General features: G+C 30.6%; 1 long non-coding RNA gene across 1 annotated transcript in view; it reads left to right on the top strand.

The window, feature by feature from the left end:
• The window catches only part of LOC141489658 (uncharacterized), an 81,409-nt gene extending 60,385 nt beyond the window's left edge, over positions 1 to 21,024 (top strand). Inside the window, exon 4 of the long non-coding RNA XR_012468963.1 lies at positions 20,809 to 21,024. This is a non-coding gene — a long non-coding RNA (uncharacterized LOC141489658). The remainder of the gene's footprint in view (positions 1 to 20,808) is intronic.
• The last annotated feature ends 2,113 nt before the right edge of the window (positions 21,025 to 23,137 follow it).

Here is a 23,137-nt window from a genome sequence, read left to right as displayed (position 1 = left end):
GAAGTATTTTATAATTGTTTTCAAAAAGATTCTGAGTCTTGTCTTGGCAAATAGACTCCCAAGTATTTTATATTGTCTGAGCTTACTTCCTGCTGTATCTTGCTAGACATATATAGAAAAGTTGAGGATTTATGAGGGTTTATTTTATAACCTGCAATATTGATAAAATTGCTAATTGTTTCCAGTGGTGTTTTGGTTGGTTTCTTGGGATTCTCTAAGTAGACCATCATGTGATCTGCAAAAAGTGATAGTTTTGTCTCTTCCTTCCCAATTCTAATTCCTTCAATTTCTTTTTCTTCTCTAATTGCTGATGCTAACATTTCTAATACAATATTGAATAGTAGTGGTGATAATGGGCACCCTTGTTTCAACCCTGATCTTATTGGGAATGCCTCTAGCCTCTTCCCATTGAATATAATGCTTGTTGATGGTTTCAGGTAGATACTGCTAATTATCCCATGCTGGGATATAGCCAGTTTCAACTTACTGGATAGCAGGGTTTTTTTTTTCCCTTTTACCTCCCTACCCCCTTTTTCCCCCTACCATTTCATGTGTCTCTTGATCCTCCTGTTTGATGTCCATATTTTCTGTTTAGCTCTGGTCTTTTCATCAGGAATTTTTGGAATTCTTCCATTTCCTTAAATGTCCATGTTTTTCCCTGGAAGATAAGTCTCAGCTTTGCAGGAAAGTAGATTCTTGTCTGCATTCCAAGCTCCCTTGCTCTTCCAAATAGCTCCTTCCAGGCCCTTTGATCCCTTAATGTTGATGCAGCCAGATCCTGCAAGATCCTTACTGTGGCTCTTTGATATGTAAATTGTTTCTTTCTGGCTGCTTGCAGGATTTTCTTTTATCTGATAGTTCTGGAACTGGGCCACAACATTCCTTGGTGTTTTCATTTTAGGATCTTTTTCTGGAGGGGATCAATATATTCTTTCAATAACTACTTTGCCTTCTGGTTCCATGGTATCAAAGCAGTTTTGCATCACTAGATCCTGTAATATGAAGTCCAGGCTTTTTTTCTCTTCAATGTTCTCAGGAAGTCCTATAATTCTCAGGTTGCCCCTCCTCGATCTATTCTTGAGGTCAGTGGTTTTGTTGATGGGGTATTTTACATTTTCTTCTATTTTTTTCTATTTTTTGACTTTGTTTAACTGGATCTTGCTGTCTCATCGAGTCATTAGTTTCTGCAGACTCCATTTTTGCGGGAGGAGAGGAGTTTTCTTCATTAACCTTTTGCAAATCCTTTTCCAATTGGTCAATTCTACTTTTGAAGGAACTTTTCCATTTGAGCAGTTGAGGTTTTGAAAGAATTATTTTCTTTTTGCATTTGCCCAATTGAGGATCTGAGAGAATTATTCTCATTTTGTATTTGTCCAATTGATGTTGTGAGAGATTTGTTCTCATTTTGTATTTGTCCAATTCAGGATTTGAGGGACTTATTTTCCTTTTGTATTTTTCCAATTGTACTTTCTAAGGATTTTTTCTCTTGTTGCAAGGTATTAATTGTTTCTCCCAAATTTTCCAGTTGAGTTTTAAGCTCCTTCCTTATTTCTTCAAGGAAGTCTTACTGTGCTAAAGACCAGATCATATTCTCCTCAGAGGTTCTAGGTCTTTCTAAGTTAGCGTCTTTCCCTTCTAAGGATTTTTCTATGGATCCACCTTTCTTCTGACCCTTCTTCATTTTGCTAAGACCTTGAGTTGGGGAGGGGCTGGTTCACAGAGACTTGAGATCTCTAGAGGCTTTACTCACTGAGTGCAATTTTCTGGCTGGCCAGTAGGAGGTGTTGGTTGCTTTCTCTGGAGTGACTATGATCTTGATCAAGGCCTTCTCCTTTGCTTGAAGAGAGGAGTTGGAGCTATTGAATTCTTTCGCCTTCAATCAATGGTGCTCCTTACCCTGGCCTGAAGTCATTCCTCAGCTGTGCTGGTTCTTCTGCTTACACACCTGTGCCTGAGGCAGAATTAGTCTGCAAATGCTTGCTCTGGGAAGAGGCCTCAGCAGCAATGGAGGCATGGACTCTGAGTTCCTCAGACCAGAGGAGCCCAGGGATGGTGCCTGCAGCTCTCCTGCACTGGAACTCTCCCCCCCCAGCCCTGTCCGCAAGCTCCAAAGCGACAGTACCAACACCAGTGCCTCTGCTCCCTAGTTGACTCAAGCCCCTGCCATCTATCCCCACTGCTGATCCAGCAGGTCCGGTTCTCAGCCACTCAAACTCCTGGCTCCAATTCAGCTGCTAATCTGGCTGATCCGGGGCTGATCCTCCCTCTGAGCCCAGACTCACCAGCCTGAATTTGGCCAAAGCTGCTTCCAAAGACAAATCCTGAGGTAGATGTTCTTTCTCCTGGCTTTTCTGTCTGGGTTTTGTGGGTCCGATTTCTGTTAAGAGGTTTATTTCATATGATAGATGGGGAAAGATCAGGAGACTTTAGAACTGTGCCTGTCTTCTCTCTGCCATGTTGGCCAGATGTCTCTTGATAAATTTTTACTCTTACAGTGTTGGAATAAATATTAAAGAACACATAATTATAAAAGGAAGGTATGAATTGTTTTAATAACCCCATCAAATATTTGAGATGTGATTTAATTGCCTCTCAGTCTTATGTTAGAAGAGAATGTGCACTTAAATTTCTGTTGTTTTTCAAATATATTTTTCTGATCATCATATATATATAAAACCCTGTTCATTATTCCAGCTAATAAAAAATATGAAGTAGTATATTGCTATTAGTAATTCTGAGCAGTATCCCCAAAACATCATGAATCAGGAGAATTCTTCTAGGCCAAGCTATTAAAAAGTTGACATGTATGCAGAAGGGCAGAAGAATATATGATTCTTCCAACTGGTAAAAATACAGTATGGTTCATATATATGTACCACTGATACATTAAAGTTCTTCATCAGTGTCAGCTTGGCAAAGGAAAAACAATGTACATCACTGTTTCCCCATAGACCCCTTGGTTTATTCTAGGTACACAATATAACCTGATTTCACTTGTGTTTTTAAGGGGGAAGAAAAAAATGTTATTTTCTTGGTTGTCCCACTAGCGGAAATGGCTCCAATATTAAGTATTCCTAAAACTTGACATTCTTATTTGCAGGACTGTAAAATGTAAGTTAGGAAGTCAAATAGTCCAATCTATTTTAAAGATGAATAAAATATGAGGAATTAAGAGGTTAAATTACTTGTCTAAGTTCACACACAACACATGTAATAGAATCAGAATCTGAACTTGTGTCTTCAGACTACAAATCCAATGACGTTTTTACTGCAATGTCTTATTCCAACCGGAACCCTACATCAAAAACCATCATCACAGGTCTTAATAGCCATGAGTAGAACATTTGAGATTGATTGTTTCCATATTAGTATTGTCTGGGAGTCAAGAAGTCACTGTTTAATTTTCAGATCATTAGCAAATCAAGGGTATGTGATTCCAGAAAAAAAAAATTTTGCAAGTCAGTCTTAAAGATTTAATAATATATATATATATTAGTTTTATTTGCTTCCAAATCATTCAGTGTAAATGACAAAGAATTTCTAGTAATAACTAATTAAAAATTATATATATATATATATATTTAAACATTTTTCTTGTTTCTTCTTATTTATAAAACAAAAACAAACAAGAAAAAAACTTTGTTGCTGATGTTCTCCTTAATTACTATGTACAGAATCTTCCATATTGTGCTCAAAAATCCTAGGACAAGATCTCCCACCATTATTTTTTAGCAACTTCTGTACTATCTTCGGGGCAACTCTTATGCTAACCACTCTACCATCAGTCCACCCTTCACCAACTACCTCTGTCCTTAGAGTACTTGAGCAATATATCTGACCAAATTCTATCTGCTCCCATCATTCCCAGTAAGAATAATTTTGAATTATAGAATTTAGACATAATAGGCAAATAGAAATAGTTCTGAGGTACTATCGTCTGTCTTCTCTATACTCTTGTCTTACCTAACTAATATTAGTATGTAATGTAGAATTAATGAACATTAGATAAGACCAAAAGAGCAGTACCTTTTGCTCCCTTTATTAGAATGAACTTCCAGATTTAAATTCTTAAGGCTTTGGTTAGATGAATATCAGAAATCTCCTGTTCAAAATTCATACTTTCTCTAAAAAATTAAAAGAATAAAGGAGGAATTTGTCTGAGTTTTTCATTGAGTTCATTCATTGGGATGTTCAAGATCAAAATAAAAAATTATGTCATTGATTTAATCTATATGTCCAACAACAGCATTAGGCTAGTGTGGGAGAGGATTGCAGAGGAAATGTAAAAGAATAGGCTTTGGGCGGCCATAGACCAAATCAAGGAAACCAAGAATTAAGAGCTAAAGGTGATTCAACAGCATATGTAATAGAATGTTACATCAGCTATGACTGAATTGATAAGAGGCAAAGTATCCTGAACAAGGAAGGTAATTAATTATCCCACTAGACTCTGCCCCAATCAAAGTGCAGCCAAAAGAGTGGGTTTGATTAAGGGTGCCACATTTCAAAGAAGAATTCAATTTATATCTTTAATCTCCTTATGATACAAATGTAACAATGGGAGTCTGGGGCTAAAAGGTATGATCTAAACACTATTTTCTTTTTCAGAGCACAATATCAAATTTAAGAATTTTGAAGGTGATTCCTGTTTCTACCAACGATGTATTAGTGACTGTGTTTCTTTGAATTTTCAGCAATAATGAACTTCATTTTTGTCATTTTTGCAAATTTACTGTCTGTAAATTCTGTAAATACTGTCATGGTTTTTTAAAATGTTTATTTATTATTAGTGATTTAGACCAAACTTTAGCATAAATGTTAATAGCTTGTTCTTTTTCATTTTTCTTTTCTAGGATTGCTCTGATTGCTCTCTTTTTAAGAACTGTCTATTAATAATCCTATGATCATATCTATTAGATAATATCTTTTAATCTTCTGTTTTTGTGCTATTTTCACATATTTCCTATTAGCTTGATGTAAGAAACATTGATCTGATTAATAGTATAGAAAAGGAAAATGACAAATATTGGAGGCAATATTGAAAAAATGAGACAATGCATTTTGATGGAGTTATAAACTGATTCTACCACTCTGTAGAGCAATTTGTAACTATGACCAAAGGGCTATGAAATCATGCATACTCTTTTCCTAGCAATGCTACTGATTCAGTCTATATCCCCAGAGAGATGAAAAATGAAAGAAAAAAAGGACATATATGTACAATGATATTTATAGCAACTCTTTTTTTTTGCGGCAAGGATTTGGAAATTGAGAGGATGCCCATCAGTAAAGGAATGATTGAGAAATTTGTGGCATGGGATTATGATGCAATGCTATTCTGCATTTTCAGGATGCTCTCAGAAAAACATGGAAAAACACACATGAACTGATGCAAAGATAAATACACTGGATACAAAGTAATAGATATATGAACAGCTGTGAATGTCATATTTTCTCAACAGTACAGTGATCCAAGATAATTCTGAAGGACTTAAGATGAAGAATGCTATCCATTCCCAGAGAAAGAGCTGACTGGGTCTGAATCCAGTTTGAAATATACTTTTTGTTATTTAAGGTCTGCTACATTGATTTAATTTTTTCCATTTTTACTACAAAAGAGCTTTTTATAATTTAATATAGCTAAATATAATTTTGAGTCCCTGGATTAGTATCTTCCTCTCATTCTTTATTTCAAAAAATTTATCTTAAAAGTATAGACCTATGGTTCTATCAATTAATTTATTTTTTTGTTCTATAAAAATTTCCACTAGTTGTTTGTTACAGAATAGATATTCTGTATATATATATATATATATATATATATATATATATATATATATATATATATATATATGATCTTAGAAACCTTTTTTATTATATTGGCACCACTCCAATATTAATAACTTCATTATTGTCATTTATTTCTTTGAAAACTTTTTTAAAATTATATTTTGTCTTGAGTATACCTGTTTTATGCTTTTTGTAGCTATTTTAAAAGATTTAAATTTTTAAAAATATGATTTTTCTTGGACTTCCTAATGATGATATAATTCAGGATTTTGTGTATTTATTTTGTATCTTAGTACTTTAAAGAATAAATTGTTTCAAATAGTTTCTTTTCTAAGTCTCTAAGGTTTTCCACCTAAATCATGCCTTAGGCTGCAAAAAAGACATTTGTTTCTTTTCTTTACCCATATATTTGCCTTGAATTTCTTTGTCTTTGTTTGATACATTATTAACATTTCAATGTAGGAAAGCTCCTGAAATTGTGATTTTATTGGGTTCAGATGGAATATAATAGATTTTGATCTACCCCCTTATTTAAACCCTTTGTGAATCTTTCTCTTTCAATTGTATTTTTTGCTTTTATCTTAAATAACTCCCTTTCCCACTCCCATCCTTTGGCTTTCACTGAGATCTGCCTCCTTTGAGAAAACTCAGTTTGCCCTTCATAACAATGGCTGTGCTTTAACTCATCTCTCCCCCTAACTCAAGACTCACTGGTCCAGGTAAGGGAGTAGCAGTACTCCTTTCTCCTGATTTCCATTTGTATGTTTTCTAATAACCTCTCCTCATTTAGATTCCTTCATTTTATATTTACAAACCAAAATTCCAGTAGCTTTTGCCTGCTAATACCCAAGACACTTCCTCATTTTGCTAGATCTTAGTACATATTTCTGTTCTCCCAAACTTCTGCACTTATAGTATGGAAATTTCACATGCATTTTGATACTTATTCTAACAACCTAAACTTTGAATTCTTCAGTTTGCACATTTTCTATATAACCTACTCCTTTATATTACCTTAATCGCATGTAAAAATATTCATATCCTTGAACTTAGTATCACCTATAGACACTCCACCTCTATACTTAAAAAGTGTGAAAATCCTTTATATGATCAAAATCTATTTTCATTCTACCATTTCCTCTGCCTTGCAACTTGAAGCCTAGTTCTTTGTTAATACTATGACTTCTAACTCCTTGATCCTCCTACTCCTACTCACACTTGTACTGATTATATTCTCCACTTTTCCCTAGATTGAACCCTTGGTGAACCAGTTCACCACAATTCTCTCCCGTTCTATAGAGTCCCTTCTCCTTTGTTTATATCACCTATTATTACCCTACTAAACCTGACCTTTGGATAAAATTCCCTATCCATTGCTTTTGTTCTTATACATATACTACTACAAGAAAGCAGAAAAAAATTATAAAATCATGCTGACTGAATTCTCTAAAAATTTATGTTATATAATCTCAACTGGGTCCTCATTGTTGGTAGACAATACTCTCAGTTCTCCTCTTTAATATCAACTCAACCCTATGGCTTTTCCAAATGTATCATTTCTCTTCAACCATCCCATGACTCATCCTTCTTCTGCCCTGTGGGTCGAGAATTTTGATTCATATTTTACTTTTTAAAAAATGACTTTAAGCAAAGTGACCAGAGGCTCTCTCTTCTTCTTTCTCATATCATACAGATGACTTTTGCCACTAATTGCTCCTTCATCCTTATTTCACATGAAGAGGTGGTCAAAGTCTCAAAGTTAACTCCTCTATGTGCACAAGTCATGCCATTTATATCATATTTTTAAATAGATTATTTCCTCCATTGTTATTATCTTGCATATTTCATTATCTCTATCTACTTAATAATTCTCAATTGCCTATAAACATGCCCATTTCCCCAAAACCTCTCCTTTGATCTATCCATTCCTGCTAAACATCAACCACATCTCTCCTTTCTCTTATGGTTAAATTCTTTGAGAAGGTTGCCTAATATAGGTGCTTCCATTTTCTTTCTTATCACTTTTTTTCTTACCTCCTTAAAATTTGGATTCTGATTTCATCATTCACTGAAACTGCTCTCCTCAAAGTTACTAGCAATCTCTTGATTGCCAAATACAGTTGCCTTTTCTCATTATTCATACTTCTTGACTTCTATGCAGCTTGAATTAAATTCTTTTCTCTATATATTTTCATGATGCTATTCTCTCCTGGTTCATCTGCTTATCTGACCACAACTTCTCAATTGTATTTCCTATAATTTCCATCACAATCATAATTGTCAACCATGAGGGACCCACTGGACTCTGTATTGAAACTTCTTTTTTTCCTTTGTACTACTTAATTTATCAATTTGATCAGTTCTCGTGGTTTCAATGGTCATCTCATGGTTGATGATTGTGGGACATAAATCCTGCCCTAAGGTCTTTGTTGAGCTCCAGTCTTGCATCTCTAGTTGCTATTAAACTTATTGAAGTGGATATCCTATAGACAACTGAGATTATTAAACAACTTAAATGTCCAAAACTAAACTCTATCTCCCCCCCCCAAAAAAATAATACCCCCTTCTAAACTTCACCTCATTATTATAAAGGTCACATCTCCTAAATCTGGGCACTTTATTAGGTTGTCCCCCATTCAAAGAATATTATATCATCTTATTTCTCCCCTGGATTCCCTGAATTTCTTGAATCCAAAATAAACTATTTTCATCTAGAGGGTGCCTTTCTCAAACACTTTTCATTTCTTTTTCTTCATTCTGTTGATTATTTCCAATTTATTTTGCATATAACTTCTTTGCACAATGCTACTTGCATTTTATCTTAGCCATCATGCGAGTTTCTTAAAGGAGGAGATTATGATTGATCCTGTTTTGTATTCCTAGTATTTAGTAAAGTGCCTGGGACATACTAGATTATCAATAAATGTTAATTGACTTTTTGTATACAATATATTATTAGATTTTGTTTTCTAATCAATTTATTTTAATAAATTTTATTAGTGAATTCATCATAGTCATCATATTTAGATATATAATCATTAATTTTATAATGCTGCATATCCATGCATGTATACATCTGTGCGTATACACACATATGCATACACAATCATACACATATATAAACATATGCATATGCATGCATATCCAATATACATGCACATATACATAGGCACATGTATTTCTTTTTTGCTTCCTATAAGCAATATGCTATGTTTGATTCAATATATTTCTGTTCCCTGGTTACCTATCTTCATTTTTGCTGCTCAGACCACAACTAAGAATCTTACTGCTTCTTATATTCTTTCTTCAAGCTTCATGATCTGAGTTTTTTAAGTTTCTATATTACTAATCCCTCCCTGAATCCACTCTACTTCTTATTCTTCCACTTCTCCATTTCCACCTCTTTTCATATAAAGAGAAAGGCATTTCTATGCTGTGTGAACATGCATTACAACTCTTGGAGGTGTAACTTGTGACTTGGACCTGGATCCACAAGAAAATGAAATTCAAGTACTTCCTGTCTCCTGATAATATAACTTCCCCACCCTGACTCCTTTAATATATTAGTTTTCCCCTCCTTTTCCTTTCTGCTTTAAGATGATTAAACTATAAAATAACAACTTCCAGGTCACTGATCTTATTCAATTTCCTTTATATTTTATTTAGACATTAGGGTAATGAATGTAAATATGTCATTCATTTTAGTTCTTTTTATTGCTTATTCATATTTTTCATTATCTGTATTACAAAATTGCTTCTCAGCTCTAATCTTTTATTCAGGAATATTTGGATGGAACTTCTTTCATTAAAATTCTGTTGTTCCCTTATGTTATAATATTCAGTTTCTCTTGGTGAGCTTTAAAATCATTTCTTTTTCCCCCCAATATTTTATTTTATATTTTTCAGTATTTTGGGTCATATTTCTTATTTCTTCTGTTATTGAATCAATAAATTTTAATTAATTGATACTAATTCTTTTTTTAGGTTTTTTTTTCAAGACAAATGGGGTTAAGTGGCTTGCCCAAGGCCACACAGCTAGGTAATTATTAAATGTCTGAGACCGGATTTGAACTCATGTACTCCTGACTCCAGGGCCGGTGTCCTATCCACTGCGCCACCTAGCCACCCCTGATACTAATTCTTAAAGATAATTAGTGTGGTCAAAGTTAATTAGGGAAAGATTTTGTAAGTCCTACAAAAAGCTGTTAATTTTCAACCTATGCCAGAAGATATGTCTAAATATATTAATGTAATTACAATGTTTGAGTCTTTTTTAATTTTAGCATTGTGAAATATGTTTATTAGTTTCTTATATTTAACCATCCTTGAATTTGTAGAATAAATACAATTATATCATAGAGATTAAAAAAAAACTTCAAGCAGTCATTTGCAAGAAATTGTGATCAATATTTACTAGTGATTCTTTGTAATTCTTAATATTTGCTTTATTTATTCCTGATTTAAATAGTAGGAATATATCTCAAAATGAATTTCATAAAAATATTTCTTAATATTCAAAATAATTTGTGTAACATGAATTTTATGAAGGACTTGGTAGTATTCATCTATAATTCTATCTGAACCAGAACCCCTCCTCTTAGCATATTATTCCTTTATTATGTAATTTTAATTTCTCATATTGAATTAAATTCTCTCTTAATATTCAATATACTCACTGTTTTTTGGTAATTACCTAATTGCTGTGAATTCAAATCTTCTTGCAATATTTTTCTTTTTATCTATATATCTAAGTGAATTCAAATTTTATTGTAATATGACCCTTTATATCAATCATGTATCTATTTTGATCTTCTCTAGGTAAATATAAGATATTGCCCAAGTTTATGCTCAAATTCTGCCATTCTGCTTTCCATTTTCCTTTTCAGTTTCCTTTGCTTTTCTTCAGTTTTTGTTCTTCCAAATGAGGTTTGTTATTATTTTTTCTATAAATAATGAAATAAATATTTGGTAATTTAATTGAGATAGCATTGAATATATAAATTAATTAAATTAATTATCATGTTTTATTACATTGGTCTAATTTACCCATGAACAATTGTTATGCCCTCCTAGATATTTATAGATGATTTTTCGTTTTAAAAGTTTTTTTAATTTGTTAATTATTCCTGTTTTTTGTGTCAGGTATACTGTTGAGAATAATTTCAAAAATGGGTATTTCTTAAAATTCTTCTTGCAGGACTATGTTGGTAATTTATAGGAATACTGATGATTTATATAGATATGTTTTTTAATTGGTTTTGCAAGGCAATGGGGTTAATGATTCTCCCAAGATCACACAGCTAGGTAATAATGAAGTTTCTGAGATCAAATTTGAATTCAGGTCCTCCGGACTCCAGGCCCAGTGCTTTAAGCAATGCAACACCTAGCTGTCCCTTGTGGATTGGTTTTTATTCTGTATAAGTATAAATAGTTTCAACTAACTTTTCAGTTGAAACTCTAGGATTTTCCAAATATATCACCCTATCATCTATAAAAAGGGGGATTTGTTTTACTTCATACCCTATATGAATCTATTTTTCTTCTCTTATTGCTACTAGTAGTATGCTTAATATAATATTGAAAAGAATTGGTATCAGTGAGCATCCTAGTTTCATATCTGTGAAGTCTACTAGCAGATTCCAATTACCAATAAGGCTTCCTGATGATTTAAGATAAATACTTTTTATCAATTTAAGGGAAAATCAACTTATACCTATACTTCCAAGTTTTATTTTTTAATTAGTGCTACACTTTGAGAATAATAAGGATGCTGTTCTTCTGAATATATTGGTATAGTTTTAAATTTTTATTATAGTATAATCAGTTATGATAATTGTTTTTCTTAAGTTGAACCATCTTTGCATTCCTAGACAAAATCTATAATTTTAGGCAATATGTTAGGAGTGAGATGTGATTTCAAACTTATTTTCATTTGCATTTATCCAATAAATAATGTTTTAGAGTATTTTTCATATGACTAATAGTTGATTTCTTCATTGAAAAATTATCTGTTAGTGTCCTTTGACCATTTATCAATTGTGGAATGAATCATATTCTTATAAAAATAAGAAAGTTATCTCTGTATTTGAAATAGGAGGCATTTATTTGAGAATAAATAAATTTTACCCCAATTTTCTGCTTTCCTTATAAACTTGATTACACAGGGGTTTTTTATAAAAAACTATTTGTAATTTAAGGTAATCAAAATTATCCACTTTTCATCTAACAGTGATTTCTTGTTTCTGCATAAGTTCTTCAGATAATAATATGTTCCATGTTCTTTTACTCTTCTTTTGAAAGCTCCTTTGCTATCTAGGAAATGTATATATTTTGAATTTATCTTGTTATATAGTCTAAGATGTTGTTCTATGCCTGATTTCTGCTAGATTGCTTTCTCATTTTCCCAACTTTTTAAATAACAAATAGTGAATTATAATTCTCAAAACTTCGCAAACATGAGGTTTTTATTGTCATTTACTACTGCGTGCTCTATGTCTATGATCTACATTTCTAATTTTCATCCAGTACCAGATGGTTTTGATAATTACTGTCTTCCGATATAATTTAGGTCTAATAGTGCTAAACATCTTCCCTTTATATTTTTCATGAATTTCTTTGATATTCTTGACCTTATGTTCTTCAAAATGAATTTTATTAATTTTTCTATCTCAATAACTTGGGTTTTTTTGATAATTTAATTTGATAGATAATGAATAAGTAGATTAGTCTTAGGTAAAATTGTCATTTTTATTATTTTGGCTCTGCCCTCCCATGAACACTTAATATTTCTCTGATAATTTAAACCTGTTATTATTTATATAAATTGCTATTTTATATTTATGTAGTTTGTGGCCTTGTCTTGATTGGTATAAATCAAACTATTTGATATTGGGTATAGATATTTTAAATGAAATATCTTTTACAATCTCGTTTGGCAGTTTGTTCATGAAATATAGAGATATTTATGATTTAAATAAAGTTATCCTGATACTCTGACAAAATTACTATTTAAGCTAGATAATTTTGATTACATCAAATTAAAAACCAAGATCAAAAGAAATGTAGTAAATTGGGCAACAATTTTACAACTGGTATTTCTGACAAAGGACATATTTCTAAAATATATAGAGAACTGAGTCAAATTTTAAAAAAAAGTCATTCCCCATTTGACAAGGGATATGCAAAGGCAATTTAAAGAAGAGTGAATCAAAACTATTCTAGTCATATAAAAATTTCTCTAAATCATTACTTATTAGAGAAATGGAAATTAAAGCATTTTTGAGGTACCACTTTACATCTCTGAGACTGGCCAATATGAGAAGAAAGGACAATGATCAATATTAGAAGAGATATGGGAATTCTGGGACACTAATACATTATTGGTGGAGCTGTGAAATCATCCAACTTTTGTGGAGAGCAATTTGGAATTATGCCAAAAGGGCAAGAAAACTGTGCATACCTTTGATCCAGCAATACCACTACTGGGTCTCTACCCTGAAGACATGATGAAAAAGGGTAAAAACATCACTTGTACAAAAATATTCATAGCAGCCCTGTTTGTGGTGGCAAAGAACTGGAAATTGAGTGAGTGTTCATCAGTTGGGGAATGGTTGAACAAACAGTGGTATGTATTCGTATGTTGTAGAACACTATTGTTCTATAAGAAACTAGGAGGGATGGAAATTCAAGGAAGCCTAGAAGGATTTGCATGAACTGGTATTGAGTGAGATGAGCAGAACCAGAAGAACACTGATGATAGATCACAATGGATTTGCTTGTTCTATCACTGCAACAATCAAGCACAATTTGGGGGCATCTATGTTGGAAAATATCATCTGTAACAAGACAAAGAATTGTGGAGTTTGAACAAAGAGCAAAGACTATTATCTTTAATTTAAAAAAAACATTATCTTATTATGTAACTTTGCTATCTCTTATACTTTATTTTTTTTCTTAAGGATATGATTTCTCTCTCATCACATTCAACTTAGATCAATGTATACCATGGAAACAATGTAAAGAGTAACAGACTAAATTCTGTGGGGGTTGGGGGTAGGGAAGCGAGATTAGGGGAAAATTTGTATAGTTCAAAAATAACTAAATAAATTAAATAAACCAAACCCAAATTTACTAATTACTTTTTAATTTGGATTTCTAAGATTTTCCAAGGATATCATCATACCATCTACAAAAAGAGATTTATTATCTCATTGCTTATTTTGAGACCTTCAGTTTATTTCTCCTGTTTTTTCCTATTGCTAGCATTTTTAATACAATAAAGAATAAAAATGACAATAATAGACATCATTTTTTCACTTCTAATCTTAATGGGATGGCTAGTACCTTATTTCCATTACAGATAATACTAGCTGATGTTTTATATAGTTAATATTTATCATTTTAAGAAAAGTTTTTTATTTCTATTTTTATTTCTATTCTCAAGTATAGAAAAATAGGATAGTATTATATTTTTAAAACCTTTTCCTGTATCTATTGATATGGTTTTTATTTTATTATTGACACAATGAGTTATATAGTTTCTTACTTGACTATACTATATAATCTTTAAGAAATGCTGTTGTAGGGGTGGATAGGTGGTGCAGTGGATAGAGCACCGACCCTGGAGGCAGGAGGACCTGAGTTCAAATCCAGCTTCAGACACTTAATAATTACCTAGCTGTGTGGCCTTGAGCAAGCCACTTAACCCCATTTGCCTTGCAAAAACCTAAAAAAAAATTTTCAGATGCATTTATTCTCACAAATTTTTCTTCTTTATGAGCATAGTCAGTGGCTCTTCTGTTCTTTTGGTATCTTTTTACACTTATGTTATATCATAAACATCTTTGCAGATTTATTTCCAGATTTTCCTTGTTATTAGTTATATTATAATATCTCATTGCATCAGATTTTTTGCAGTATCTGTATCTTAAAATGTAATTATTTTCACCTCTAATATTTTCAATGAAATTCAGCAATTTCCCAAATAATTAATAATTTTTAATTCTTGTTTTTAAAAATGTCTATTTATATCATCTATTTATGATCATTTATTCTTTTTTTAACATGGAGTTTTCTAAGGTTATTTTATTTATTTTTTCAAATTATATGCAAAGATAGTTTTCAATTTTATCTTTTGGTAGGTTTTGGAATTCCACATTTTTACTTCATACTCTTTTCACTTTTAAACATGTGTAAAATAAACCATGAGGAATAAAGAAAAACATAAAATAAGCTTTAATATAGGAAAATAGAATGCATTCATATTCCATAGCTTTTTCCTCTGATGGAGTTGACATTTTTCATCACAAATCTTTTAAAATTGTTCTTGATCAATAAAATGCTAGAGCTAAGTCCATCATAGTTGATTGTCACATAATAAAGTTGTTAATATGTATAATGTTCTTCTAGTTCTGCTCACTTATCTCTGCATCCAGTTCATGCAAGTCTTTTCTGTCTATTCTGAAGTTCATCCATATGATTTCTTGGAAAACAGTAGTACTTCCACACATTCATATACCACATTTTTTCCGCTATTTTCCAATTTTGGGCATCCCCTCAATTTTCAATGCTTTGTCACTACAAAAATGGTTGCTATAAATATTTTTTACATGTGGGTCTTTCCTCCTTTTTCATGATCTTCTTGGGATACAGGTCCTAGTAATGGTATTGCTAGATCATAGTTGTATTGACCTTTGGTCATAATATGACGTTGGTAATAATTCTAAATTGTTCTCTACAAGAGTTGGATAAGTTCATCATTGAATTTAACATCTCTTTAAATTTGGCAATCATGGATGAAATTGACAACCTATATTTCCAAGTACATTTGTCATTTATTTAATATTTTCTTGCTTTATTTTTTTCTAAGTCCACCATTTTATTTGTTCTTCAGTTATTTATTTAATCATTTCCTTACTCCTCATTATTGAACAACTAAAAATTTCCTAACAAAAATACACAGTCTAGCAAATCCAATTATTATAGTGTGTCTAAAATGAATTTCCAATTCTTTCTTTTAAATCCATATTCTTTCTAGCAGGAAGTGTATTGAATGCTTGGACATTGATTGGTTCACTGGATTACAGTGGATCAATACATTGATCATTGTTCTAATAACATTCAAAAAATTTTCATCATAGTTTTATACTCACTAATATTTTTCTTAGTTTTATTTAACATCATTCTGTATCAGTTCATGGAGGTTTTCCTAGTTCTCTCTGAAACTGTCCATTTTATTATTTCTTATGACGTAATTATGTTTGTACTGTGTTCTCAAAGAAGACCATAACATCAGGCAGGTAAAACCATGACAAGTGCATGAACTGAATTTTAGTGAGTGCGGCTATGATAAACTGCCAGGGAGGCATCTAGATCCAGTAGTCAGATATGAATCAGGATGTCCAGAGATGGCTCTGGATGGAAGGAAATCAGGGTTAAGTGACTTGACCAATGTCATAGCTAGTAAATATTAAGTGTCTGAGGTCAGATTAAAATTCCTGTCCTCCTGACTCCAAAGTCAGTGCTCTATCCAGTGTACCCCCAACAGTACAATATAATTCTAATAAATAAACATACTTTGTTTTGATATTCCTCCAAAGTTGGATACTTTCTTTATTTTATTTGTTGAAGCTACAAAAAGTACTTATAAATATTTTTGTATATTTATGGGTTTTCTTCATTTTTATTCTCATTTTAAGGTATATTCATAGTAGAAAAATGGGTGAAAGAAGAAATTTTAATATATTTTTCAGATGGTTCCATATTGTTTTAAAAACTGACTGTAATAAATCTCAGTTCCAAAGAATATTCAATTAATTAAAGGAATTAGAAAGACCAATTTCCCCAAACTTATGCTCACACATGTAAATTTTCTTGGCAACTCCACCAGGCTGATAGGCATGAGTGGGAGTCCCTTCCATTTGTTTTTCCTTGATTGATGCCATTCCAAAGCCTTTAAATAAGGTTGTTAATATCTTGGATTTCATTCTTTGAAAACTTTTTTTTTATGTACTTTGAAAATTTTTGTATTTAAACATTTTAATATCAAAGATAATTTCATACCAAATAGCTGTTATAAGATTTGATTTTCTCTTTGGTAACATGATACAATTTCTTGTCAGTGTTCTATAATACTTGATAAATATATATAATTCCTTCTTTGACTGGTACACTTTTCTTTATAGTTTAATAATAGTCTGTGGAGTTATGGTCTTTTACATTTTCTTTCTTCTGGCTTTTTTAAGTGTCTCTGTACATACTAAATATTTTCCTACTCAGTATATCATCTTGAGGATTTTGTTTGTCTCCAGTGTTGTAAATTATCTTTTGTTTTGTCCTTCGTCATTCAATTCTCTTTAATTTCTACAAAGATCCTTAAACTTAATTGAGCTCTAATCCTCAAGTTGAGATAGATGAAGATAGGGTCCTAGGCCATATTCATAAATAGAATATTTTCATATAAAGTAAATATATACACATATACATATACATACATACATATATATATATATATATACATATATATATATATATATATATATATATATATATATATATAACAGGCTAACAAAGATGGTAAAAATACGAACAAATGCCATAATAATGAAGAATCTTTATATACCAATATTCCAAGCAGGGAAATGAAAATAATCATATGAATACAATTCTAATATGAAATGGCATCTCTCTCTCTCCATATATACATATATATATGTGCATGAATAAAATATATATAAATAAGTACAAATAATATTCATTTATAAATTAAATATAATTAAATATTTATAAATAATTATGTACATAAAATATAAATTACATATAAATATATAAATTATATAATCCTTTATATATGTATAAAGGTTAAAATTTATTTTGTGTATATTCAGACAGAATTAATATTAATGGCTTTTCATCAAGAAAAATTTCCTAACAATTAGAATTTCCTAAGAGTGAAGTGGAATACTTTAATAGTTAGTGGATTTCCTATTATGTTCACAGGAAGGCTTAATGCCCTTTTGTAAGAATGTTGTGGAATGTGCTGCTCACAGCTATGTATTTAACTAGAAAAAAAGAGGAGGTTCCCCTCCTCCAGTTTTATCATACTAATATCAGATAGATTCCTAAAAATAATAATTATTCACATTTGTAGAATAATTACGGATTTTATTTTCATAATAATGATGAAGACTCTAGACAACTTCTCACACAGCAAATGTGAGAAGAGAACAAAATTTGTGATTTCTCTTTTCCAGACGAGGAAACTGGTTTTCCAAAATATTAAATTAGTGTTCATAGGTCAAAGGATGGCAATTATATAATACATTCAAGTTTATATATATTTTGTATGAATTATTTCATTTGATCCTAATAGTAGCCCTAGGAGGTAAGTAATATTATTGTCCTGATTTTTTAGTTGGTAAAACTGAGAATAAGATAAAAAAAGAAAAATTATTTTTGGTTGTATGTTTAGCCAGGGTCTATAGTGCAATGTGAAATATTTTTTTCTGACTTCATTTAATGTGTCATGCCATTTTTCAAAGTATCAGAATTGGAACAAAAATTTCAATTTCTTGACTCTATTGCTACTGCTCTGACCACATTATTCTTGCTTTCTATAGAGTGTGAATGCTGACTTCACAAGAAAATAATCATGGTTATTGCTATAATCCTAATGAAAAACTGGCACAAAATTCTTAAAAGGGTTAACAAATCTTTTGGATTTTACAGTAGTGGTACAAAGAGTTTATGCTAAATTTCTTTTAATTATACCTTAAACAAGAGAAATAATCAGTTGATTATGTATTAACTGTATCTTTTCTATCAGAAAAGAAATGTATGAATTTGCATTCTTATAGTTTTCTTTCTGCAGTGCTTTGACATAGCCATAACAATTATTTAATGATTTTGGTGTTTATGTAATAGTTTGATCCAGTTTTGACTAGTTCTAACTAAGTTCAATATATTTGGGCAGGTTTTTTTTTTTAGTCTGACATTAAATTGTTTCAAACAAAACAGATAAATTCTACAATTAAGTGCAAACTAATTATCAATGATGGTATGAAGCATACCATGAAAGAGTAGAACCCATATTACTTCTCACTGTAGTATTAGTACTTCATTTTCCATTTATCTTAAAGTTTTTTCATCTGGTTGATTTTCAGGGGAACTGGTTGACAACACTGGTTGACTACTCAGTTTAGTTTTATGAGAGTGAATTGAGAATGGCAATGGTAATAGAGAAGAAATTCATATCTAAACAGTTATTTTTGTTTAAAAATGGTTAGTTACTGTACATATTTTTCAAAGCAGAAAATACAATTGAATTATAAATGCATTTATAATTCAATATAGTACTAATATATATATATATTCATATCTATATTTATTTCTATATCCCTATCTCTATCTACATCTACATCTACATCTATATCTATATCTATATCTATATCTATATCTATATCTATATCTATATCTATATCTATATCTATATCTATATATTGGAAAAGTATTTCATATGTAGCTAGTTTAGGGGACTGAAATAATTGCATTTTTTAAATAAAAGACTTTCCATCTGCAGCAAGAAAGTATAAAACTCCTCACTTTTTCTACCATATACTTTTATGAGTGAACTTTTTATTTTTATTTTATTTTTATTTTAAATGAAGATATGCAAATAACTGTTTCAGAAGCATGTGGTTTTGACAATGTTTGGTATGTTTCCAAATATTGATAATTTTGCCCAATAGTTCACCATGAAAATTAGATTTATAAATTTATAAGTATTACCTCTCTTTCAAGCTGCATCTTTTTTCATTATGTCATCTAAAACTAAACTTGATAATTCCAAAGATCATTAGGGGAAAAAAGGAGAAAAATCTATATATTCTAAAATATTAATAGGAGCCATCTTTGTGGTGGCAAAAAAATGAAAATTGCAGGAATGCTCATTAATTATGGAATGGTTGAACTAGTTGTGATATATAATTATGATGAAAATGATGATATATATCATTTATATATCATATTTGATATATAATTATGATGAAATGCTATTGTGCTGCAAGAAATGATGAACTCAATTATTTTAGAAAAATAAGAAAGGACATACATTAAATAATGAAGAGAGAGAACTGAGCAGAACCAAGAGAATATTATATTCAGTAATAACAATATTGTTTTAAGAATGACATTGAGCAAATAAGTTATTTCATCTATTATAAAACCCACATTAACCATAAAGGACTTATCATGAAATCGCTTTGTCTGAAGAAAAAAACTAACAGATGTATAGAATCATTTTATACATCTATATGTACATGCGTGTGCATAAATGCATACCCATTTCTGTTTAAAGTTAACCATCTATAGAAGGAAGAAAGAGAAAATTTTAAATATACATGGTAATTTTCTTGTATATTTAAAAGTAGCTAAAAGTTTTGCATAGTAGATTTTTCAGTTTATTATTCAATAACCTTTTTTATGTTATTATACTGTTATAAATTGTTTTCTATAAATAAAAAATTAAAATGTCATTTATATTTGACAATACTTAAAATGAAATTTAATATGAAATCTTTTAGATAACAGTAATATAATTTTATTGAATAAATTCTAAATATTATACAATTTGTAATAAAACAATATATACTTCATACTTTGATATATAATATTTAAATAATTTTGTAGAATGAAAGTTAAAAATATAATGATATTTCAATTTGGATTTGGATTTTGGGACAAAATTAGATGTATTTTCTTAATTAATCAATATAAAGAATATTAAGAAATGTATATTGTTAATATTAGACCTAGATCCACACAAGAAATTTTTGTTGCTGCTATTTGTTGTTGTTGAAATGGTTAGTGCAACAAAAATTGTTTGGAAATATTGGTCTAGGTAATTCCTTCAAACCCTGAAGCTCAATTATTCCCTAAATTTATAGCCCCGCATACTTCATAATGATATTGATAACATTGACAACTGACTTATTTTTATTTTAATTTTCTTTCTCTTTGCAGCTGATCACAACTTAAAGTAGACTTATGGATGCTTTCACAGTGATGACATCTGCAGATTCAAGTGTTTCCCCGATGAGTGGCTTCATGGTGACTGTGTATATGCTAATCATGTATGTGTTGGTCAAAAATAATAATAAAGGTATCAGTGAAAGAAATAATCAAAACAGAGGGAAAATGAATTGAAAGGAATAACTATATCATTCCCTGTTCTTTCCTTGGATGCTGGGTTTTTTAATGTACAATAACACACTGAGTGAAATTATATCATCTAACAAATCCTGTCCTTTGTATATTTGTTTATGAATTAATAAAAGTATACATAAAGAGTTAGTTGCCCTCACTTGCTATCTCAGTGACCAGAGAGTCAGTTGCTGTCACATGCTTTTACAATAATCAAACTGGAAAAAGAAAATGGATACTATTTGGGTATTTACTAGAAAGAGCTTCTGTCTTTTGAAACCAAATATCTACTACTGCTATAATGTAATTCTGCCCCTTTTAAATGATAAGGGATAGAATTCATGTTCTTTGAGTTCACTTCTTATTTTAGATCTATGATTCTGTGGTCAAAAAAGAATAGCTGTATGTAAAGGCAAGAGGCAATGCTTCAAATATGGAAAGAAGAAAGTCAATTTAATAGTCACAAACATTTGTGATATTGAGAGAATTCAGAGGCAAATATATATGAGATCACTATCACAAAAATCTGTTTTAGAGTCCAAGCTCCATACCTTTCTGTTTTTGTGCCCTTGGAAAAACATTTAACTACTAAGAATTTCAGTCAACTTCCAAAAATTTATATACTAAGGTAAAGATGGGTTTTAATCTGCTTAAAGGGAGTTCACTGAAAAACTGAAATATCTCATATATAATAATATTGAAGGAATTTTCACTTTGACAATTTGCCCATATTTATAGAACTAATCAATGTTAGAAGTAGGATTTTTAAGCCATAACCTTTTATTACTCCTGATTCGGTATTCTATTCACCAAGAACACGTTTTCTGTTGTGTAGGAAATGGTTTATTAAGTTTAATTTCATGAGTTGGGTAAAAATATTAGGTCAGGATGAGATGGGGAAAGGTAGCAATGTATTTCTTCATTTTTCATCAGAGTCTCTGGTATTCATAGAAAAGATGCTTTCTCATTCTTGAGTTCTCATTTAGGAGCAGCATTTTTAACATACCATTAGATAATAATGTTTGGTGTAGTTTCATAAAACAAGAAAGATGAAAATCACTAGAGTTAGTATGGAAGTATAAAGAAGAACTAACTTAAAAGTCAGAAGTCCTGTATTTAAAAGAAAATTTTAACACTATACCTTGAGAAAGGAAATTTTGATTCATCCATTTCTCCTTTATTTCAGTAGAAGGAAAAAAAGGAAAAGTCAGATAGAAAGGTCAGACAGAAGGAATAAAAGAAAAAGCAAGCTATCATGCTCAGACTAGTAGATATGCAGAGACTGGAAAAATTGGGGTAAAGAAAATTGCAACCACCCAAATTGTACATTTGCTGTCTTGAATAAAATTGAACTATCAGAGAAATTTCTCTATTTCGGACTGGTACTAGGAACCATGAGTTAACATTCTTATAGTTGTCTCTATAAACCCATAGAGCCACTAAGAACTTTGTACCACTTAATTTGCCATTTTTGGTCTGTAATTTCCTCAGTTTATTTATGTGCACAATTTAATTTCTATAAGCAAGATATTGACAGTGGATGACTATGAGCTAATGACATTCCACATGTCATTTTAGGAGAAAAATAAAACTGGAAAAAATGAATAAAAGATTGTTACTAAAATGGTTCAAAATAAGGAGGAAGAGAATACTTCTAAATTATATATATATATATATATATTAATTATATGAAGAAGGAAAGAGAAGAAGAAAAACAGAACCTATGAGAGATAAATAGAATGGGAGAACAATTAAACTTTAATTTAATTCAAAGAAATTGGCATAGGTTGTCAAATAGAATCAGAGAAGACAGTTATTGATACTAACCAAATATCATAATATTATAAACAAAAATAAGGCAAAGTACAAAGTACTGAATCAAAATAGAAAATTTTCTATTTTTGTTTAAATAGAAAATCAATACAATAGAAATAAGTGGCAAATTTAAAAAGTCTGACAATCATAACTTGAAATGTAAATGGATTAAACAATAAAATAAAGGAAAGAACAATATAATACATTAAAAAAAACACAATAATCAGTTGTTTACAAGTGCAATGGGGTTTTGCATATTCCTACATTATAAATATGGTGGTAAGAGCAGTGGTTTCCTTGTGGGAGATTTCCTATACTTTCCTATTTCAAGTTT

This window comes from Macrotis lagotis, chromosome 5, assembly GCF_037893015.1.
Source record: "Macrotis lagotis isolate mMagLag1 chromosome 5, bilby.v1.9.chrom.fasta, whole genome shotgun sequence".
NCBI lineage: Eukaryota > Metazoa > Chordata > Mammalia > Peramelemorphia > Peramelidae > Macrotis > Macrotis lagotis.
Note: the sequence above shows the minus strand (reverse complement) of the source record. Positions and strands in the feature narration are given on the sequence as shown.